The 7,500-nt window shown below is 55.3% G+C and overlaps 2 long non-coding RNA genes across 2 annotated transcripts in view; one reads left to right on the forward strand and one right to left on the reverse strand.

Annotated features, from left to right (window-relative positions):
- Window positions 1–764: 764 nt before the first annotated feature.
- LOC127905657 (uncharacterized) lies at window positions 765–1,084 on the forward strand. Its single transcript, XR_008059882.1, has 2 exons — window positions 765–908; window positions 1,034–1,084. It is a non-coding gene; the product is annotated as an uncharacterized LOC127905657 (long non-coding RNA).
- A 2,695-nt stretch (window positions 1,085–3,779) lies between these two features.
- LOC127905655 (uncharacterized) overlaps window positions 3,780–7,500 on the reverse strand; it is a 7,192-nt gene continuing 3,471 nt past the window's right edge. Inside the window, exon 2 of the long non-coding RNA XR_008059880.1 lies at window positions 3,780–4,121. This is a non-coding gene — a long non-coding RNA (uncharacterized LOC127905655). The remainder of the gene's footprint in view (window positions 4,122–7,500) is intronic.

Below are 7,500 nucleotides of genomic sequence, written 5' to 3' on the forward strand. Positions count from 1 at the left end.
GAGTCTGGACAGTCCACGGCTCGACGAGAAAGACTGTTGGAATCGGCAGATTCGGCAGCAGTGTCTGCTTCAGCAGCGTTGGCTTGTTGGCGCGGTGGGCTGATGCGAGTGGGGACTTGGGCAGCGGGCAGTGAAAGCAAGAGTTTTCCCGAGGCTGCCGGGAAAAACGCTCCTCGGGATGGCCGGGTGAGATGACCCGGCGGCCCGCGACGAGTCATTCAATTCCATGCCCTATCATCATAACTCCCGATGTATTGTTTGCTTTTTCGGAAGAAGAGATCCATCTCCCCATCCTCGCCCAGGCAAAAACGCTCCAATTAATGGCCGGGTGAGATGACCCGTTTTCGGGCCCGCGACGCGTCATTCAAATCTCTGCCCTGTCGGATGCAACTGCGGATGGTGGGGATTAGAGGCCTGCCATGGTGGTGAGGGGCGGCGAAGACCGTGAAAGCAAGAGTTTTCCCGAGGCTGCCGGGTGCGATGACCCGGCGCGTCATTGAATTCTCTTCACTATCAACTTGGCTCCCGTTGGCGGGATTGGAGGCCTACTGTTACAGGGTTAAAATCGTCAGGGGAAGAGCTGACGAAACAATGCTGGTTTGGACACGGGGGGCAGTGTTGGAATCGGCAGCGCCGACAAAATCGGCAAAGTCGACAGAATCGGCTGACGGTGAGTCTGGACAGACTGGATAGTCCAAGGCTTGACAAAAAAGACTGTTGGTCCGGACATTATTGGGGCAGCGGCAGCCATGCCAACAGGGGGGGATCGGCAGCGCATATTTGCGCAGCTGCAGGTTCGTCGGGGAGAAGCGGCAGCGCAGATTTTTCGACGAACATGGGCTGGACGATGGACTGTCCAGGCCAGGCAGGAAAATTCGTCCAGGGGACACGCTGACGAAACAGCGCTGGTTTAGACACGGTGGGGGCAGTGGTGGAATCGGCAGCGCCGGCGAAATCGGCAGAATCGGCAGCAGGTGCTGGCGATGAGTCTGGACGGGCTGGACAGTCCACGGCTCGACGAGAAAGACCGCAGGCTTAGACACTGGGGCAGTGGCAGCCCGCGGGACAGTGTCGGCAGATTCGGCAGCAGTGTCTGCTTCGGCAGCGTTGGCTTGTTGGCGCGGCGGGCTGATGCGAGTGCGGACTTGGGCAGCGGGCAGTGAAAAATTCTGGAAAAATTAATAAAGTTGGATTGGATTTTTTCCAGCCTCTGTGCAAAATTTCAGCTCAAAATACCAAGAAATGAATTTTTTAGAGGGGGGGTGACAGCTGGGACCTAGTAGTGTCTACCCCTGCCATAGCTGAAATAACACTTATTACTCTTTAGGGGGGTGCCCCCTGACTGGCCCTGGGGCGCGCTGGCCTGGCGCCCATAGGCCTGCCGCGGGGGATATGAGGGCTGCTGCTACACTCGGACTAAAGTGGGGGGCCTCATGGCCCGAAGTTTCGCCGGCATCGACGACCCGTTTTCCGGCCGGCGACGACCCGTTTTCCGGCCGGCGACGACCCGTTTTCCGGCCGGCGACGACCTTTTGCCCAAAAATACCACGCGCGCGCGCGCGCCCGCCCGCCCGCGCTGGGGCCTGAGGGCCTGGGGCCCTTGGGGGCCCTTGGGCACTTGGGCGCTTGGGCGCGCGCGCGTGACGTCCCGCAGCCCCCGCAGCCATGCTAGGCTGACGAAAACAGGGGCTGCCCCTGCTGGCTTGCTCTCCATCCCGCGCTGCCTTCGGGCCCTGGCCCCCTGCGTTCTGGCCTGCCCCCTGCGGGGGAGAGGCTAGGCGCTGCAGGGGCCAGCCCGACGTCGCTGGCCGCGGCAGGCGACAGCCCCTGCTGGCTTGCTCTCTCGCCCGCGGGGGGGCTGCCTTCGGGCCCTGGCCCCCCGCGTTCTGGCCTGCCCCCTGCGGGGGAGAGGCTAGGCGCTGCAGGGGCCAGCCCGACGTCGCTGGCCGCGGCAGGCGAGCTGCCGGGGTTCCCGCATTCCTACAACAAAACGTCGTGCTTTCCACATGAAATCAATCCAGTAAAATCAGCCATATTTTTATGAGGCTGCCCACTGAATTTGGGGTCATTCCGGGCCGGTTCCTATTTTTTCGGATTTCCTCGATTTTTAATCGTAGGAAAATAAAAAAAAATACTTCCCGACCTCGAAAAAATCTGGAAAAATTAATAAAGTTGGATTGGATTTTTGCCAACCTCTGTGCAAAATTTCAGCTCAAAATACCAAGAAATGAATTTTTTAGAGGGGGGGTGACAGCTGGGACCTAGTAGTGTCTACCCCTGCCATAGCTGAAATAACACTTATTGCTCTTTAGGGGGGTGCCCCCTGACTGGCCCTGGGGCGCGCTGGCCTGGCGCCCATAGGCCTGCCGCGGGGGATATGAGGGCTGCTGCTACACTCGGACTAAAGTGGGGGGCCTCATGGCCCGAAGTATTGCCGGCATCGATGACCCGTTTTCCGGCCGGCGACGACCCGATTCCGGCCACCGTCTTCGGGACCCGCTCCAAGCCGTCGGGCGCGTTGGGGCTGCTTATCCGCGGCGTGGGCGTGGCATTCATTTGCCGTGCTCGTGCCAAGGTGCTGGCAGCTGCTGCGCGGCCGTCTGCTTGCCGCGACGTCACGGCGGCGGTGGCCGCTGCCCCTGCTCGCAAGTCGGAGGCCTGGCTGACGTGGCTGGTGCGGACCGCCGAGCTTGGGGATTGCGAGGAGAGCTCTACGCTGGCGTGGGCGTGGCATTAAATTGCCGTGCGCGCGCCCATGCGTTGGCTCTCCTTGCAATCCCCGACCTCGTGGCGTGATGTGCCCGCTGCCGAGGCCTGGCCTCCGTCTTCCGAGCCGGGGCTGACAGCCCCCCGCATGATTGTCCCCGTCGTTTCCCCCCGCGGCCTGTCCCTTGTCCCTTCGAGATCCTTCGCGTCCGGCTGCGGTGGCCGCTGCCCGTGCTCGCAAGTTGGAGGCCTGGCCGACGCGGCTGGGGCGGACCGCCGAGCTCGGGGATTGCGAGGAGAGCTCTACGCTGGCGTGGGCGTGGCATTAAATTGCCGTGCGCGCGCCCATGCGTTGGCTCTCCTCGCAATCCCCGACCTCGTGGCGTGACGCCCCTGCTGCCGAGGCCTGGCCTCCGTCTTCCGAGCCGGGGCAGACAGCCCCCCGCATGATTGTCCCCGTCGTTTCCCCCCGCGGCCTGTCGCTTGTCCCTTCGAGATCCTTCGCGTCCGCCTTGTTGCTTGTCCCTTCGAGATCCTTCGCGTCCAGCGGTGCGGGCACGATCTCGCTCGGGTGTTTCCACTTGCTCTCGTGGCCGTGGTTCGCTCGTCGGGATTGTTGTCGCGTGTACGCAGAGTCGCATGAGCGGTAATCGGGCTGTCCGTGTCGGCAGGCTCCGTGCTGGTGCACCGAACTGTCGGCCTGCTGCCCCCATCACTCTCGGCCCAGGGCCCCCTGGGTGCCTTGCGGCGAGGCGGGGTTCCTGTGCTGCGTACCCACTTCGGTGGAACTCGAATGTGAAGCTGTCCCTCTCCGCCGCGCGCCTCCCCGGGGGCGCGGGGCGAGCCTAGCAGCGGCGCCCGTGTTCCAGTCGAGCGGACTCCCGCCGAACTGGCCCGCGCGCGATCGCTCGTGCTTTCGGATGCAGAATGCGATGCCGGCGCGGGGGCCTCCGCCCCTGCGACCGCCCATCTCGAGCCGCTCGTGCCCGATAAGAACGACTTCCTCGCCCGTCTCGTCCCCTCGTCTCATCGGCGTCGGGGATCGTGCGGGTCGTGGTGTCGCCAAGGAATGCTACCTGGTTGATCCTGCCAGTAGTCATATGCTTGTCTCAAAGATTAAGCCATGCATGTGTAAGTATGAACTAATTCAGACTGTGAAACTGCGAATGGCTCATTAAATCAGTTATAGTTTGTTTGATGGTATTTGCTACTCGGATAACCGTAGTAATTCTAGAGCTAATACGTGCAACAAACCCCGACTTCTGGAAGGGACGCATTTATTAGATAAAAGGTCGACGCGGGCTCTGCCCGTTGCTCTGATGATTCATGATAACTCGACGGATCGCACGGCCTTCGTGCTGGCGACGCATCATTCAAATTTCTGCCCTATCAACTTTCGATGGTAGGATAGAGGCCTACTGTTAGAGATCTAGGCGCGGGGCGCGCCAACGAAGGCACATTGCCTAGAATTCGGCAGCGATGGACTGCGGCAGAAACGAATTCGGCAGGCAGCGTGCAAGGGTCTGTGCAAGTCTTTGAGCTGGCAACTTGGCATGGACGTGGGGCTTAGACAATGGACTTTCTAAGTCAGCAGCTGACACAGCAAGGCAGTCAATTGGGGCTGCTATGAGGGCAGGCAGAATCATGGGTGGAGGGGCCAGATAATGGAAGACAAAGTGCTTCACCAACCCACTAAGGATAATGGGGAAGGTAGTGCTCCACTAGTCCATGTAAAGGGTGATCATGGGGGAGATAATGCTCCACTATGCCCCGAAATTAGGGGATTATGGGTGAGGATGGAATCTCACATTTGGCTATAAATAGGCTGCCAAGCCTCTGCTGTGTAGCATGCGATTTGTGCATAGCACACACCATTTTTGTGTATTCCTTTGTTGACGAGATAAATAAAGGTTGAGAGGGATTCTTGTAAAACTCTAGTGTGCTTGTGTTGCTTGTGTTTACTTGTTGTCTACGACGAGGCGAGTGTGAGAACCTCCTTGAGTGAGCGAAACACATAGTCGTAGGAAAACACGAGTGAAAGGGTGAGGCAAGGCTGAGTCTAGTTGGGACTAGACTGCCGCATTGGGTTAAGTTTAGTTGCGAAAAATTAACCCCGTGACAATTGGTATCAGAGCACGGTTGATTCAATAACGTGCAACCCGAAGCCATGGAAGCCATTCGGGAACGGATTACACGTCTGGAGACTTTGATAGGGCCAGACGAGGAAGAGGAAGATCGCTCTATAATGGAGCGCTTGAAGGAAGCTATGGAAAGCGCTGAACGGGCTGAGAGCTTGTACATCTCGCTTGCGGCAGAATCGAGTGAGCGATTGGCTGCTGCCGAAGAGATGATTGCTGTTCTAAAGAGGGCAGTCACAAACACTCCTCTTGGGGTAAGTTCTTCTAAGCCTAAGTTGCCCGAACCAAAATGTTTTGGTGGAGCAAGAAGTTCCAAAGAGCTGGAAAATTTCTTATGGGACATGGAGCAATACTTCAGTGTTGCGAGGATAGGCGCAGCAGAACAAGTTGATCTCACCGTGATGTATCTCACGGGTGACGCAAAGCTTTGGTGGAGGACGAGAACCAAAGACGATCTAAGTGCGGGACGTCCAAAGATTGAGACATGGGAGCGTCTCAAGAAGGAGCTGAAGGAGCAGTTCCTCCCGAACAACACATCGTGGATTGCACGAGACGAATTGAAAAGACTCAAACAAGACAGGTCAGTTCGTGATTATGTGAAGTCTTTCAGTTCTTTAATTCTCGACATCGAGAATATGTCCGAGGAGGACAGGTTGTTCAATTTTATGTCCGGATTACAACCTTGGGCGCAAGCGGAACTACGATGACAGAATGTGAAGGATCTGTCTTCTGCGATTGCTGCCGCGGACAACTTGGTGGACTATAAGGCTCCTATGAGAGAGAGCCATAAATCAGCCTCCTTCAAGGGGAAGAGCAAGGAGGAAAGGCCAAAGAAGAAGTTTGGTGGGGGTGCTGGAAAGGCTACTGCCGCGGAGAAAGGCAAGTCAAAATTTACGAGCACACCAGGTAATGGTACTAAACCAAACCTTACATGCTTCATTTGTGATGGTCCTCACTTTGCAAGGGAATGCCCAAAGAGGGAGAAGTTGAATGCTATTCGGGCTGGGAATAGCGATGATGAAGGGGAAGGGGTAGTCACGCGCGTCAATCCTATGCGTGTGTTGAACTGCCTGGTAGCTGAATCAGGGGATGCGGCTGCCGAAACCTGCCATGTTGAGAAAGACTTGGCGAGAATTGATACATTGAGAAAAGGGAAGCCAGGGGCTTCGGACAACCTGATGTATGTGAAGATCGGGATAAATGGCAAAGACATAAATGCTATGCTGGATTCAGGCGCAACCCACACGTTTGTGGCAGATCGGCTGGTGAAGGAACTTGGCTTGCGGCTGAGTGATAGCCAGACATCCATGAAGGCAGTAAACTCGAAGGCGCAAAGGATTGCTGGGATGTCTTACGATGTGCCGATAGTGCTGGATCGGTGGAGAGGTAAGCAAGATGTGTTGGTCGTAACTCTTGACGATTACGACATTATTCTTGGCCTTGATTTCTTACGGAAAGCCAAGATTGTATTAATGCCATATCTCAATGGAATCATGGTTGCGAGTGAGGGATGCCCATGCTTCATCCCATGTATAAACGTCGCAATTGCGAACGTTGTGAAAGGAAAGAAGAGCTTGATATCGGCAATTGCTATTGAGAAGGCATTGCGGAAAGGAGGGGAAGTGTTTCTAGCAACAATAGTGGAGGAGAAAGCCGACTATTGTGAGGAGGTGCCAAAAGAGATTGCTAGCGTGCTGCAGCAATTCGAAGAGGTGATGCCGCCTCAGCTGCCAAAGAAACTCCCGCCTAGGAGGGCCATCGACCATCGAATTGAGCTGGTGCCAGGGGCAAAGCCACCATCTCAAGCTCCCTACCGAATGTCGCCAAAAGAATTGGCCGAATTGAGGAAACAATTGGAAGAGCTGATTGACTCAGGGTTTGTCCGGCCTTCCAAGGCTCCATATGGTGCTCCGGTTTTGTTCCAAAAGAAGGCGGATGGGAGCCTTCGCATGTGTGTGGACTATCGAGCACTAAACAAGGTAACAATCAAAAACAAATATCCTGTTCCTTTGATTCAGGATTTGATGGACAGATTGTGTGGCGCTTCGATCTTTACGAAGTTGGACTTGCGATCGGGGTATTGGCAAGTGAGAGTTGCTGACGGAGATGAGCATAAGACTACTTGTGTGACGAGGTATGGCTCGTACGAGTTTCTAGTTATGCCGTTTGGCCTAACAAATGCTCCAGCAACGTTTTGCAATTTAATGAATGATGTGTTATATGATTTCTTAGACAATTTTGTTGTAGTCTACTTAGATGACATTGTAATCTATAGTAGAGGAATTGAAGAACATGTAACTCATCTTTCCAAAGTCTTAGGTAGATTGAGAGAACATGAACTGTATGTAAAGAAGGAAAAATGTGAGTTTGCAAAATCTGAAATTATGTTCTTAGGCCATGTAATTGGAGAAGGACAGGTGAAGATGGATCCACGGAAGATCCAAGCCATCGTTGAATGGACAGCACCAAAATCAGTCCCGGAATTGAGGTCATTTTTGGGGCTTGCAAACTACTATAGACGGTTCATTGAGGGATATAGCAAGAAGACAACTCCTCTCTCAGATCTTCTCAAGAAGGATCGGAGATGGGAATGGACAGTTGACTGCGAGCAAGCTTTTGAGAAGCTGAAGACAGCGGTAGCGTCAGCTCCAGTTTT

The sequence above is a fragment of the Populus trichocarpa genome, chromosome 8 (genome assembly GCF_000002775.5).
Source record: "Populus trichocarpa isolate Nisqually-1 chromosome 8, P.trichocarpa_v4.1, whole genome shotgun sequence".
Classification (NCBI taxonomy): Eukaryota; Viridiplantae; Streptophyta; class Magnoliopsida; order Malpighiales; family Salicaceae; genus Populus; species Populus trichocarpa.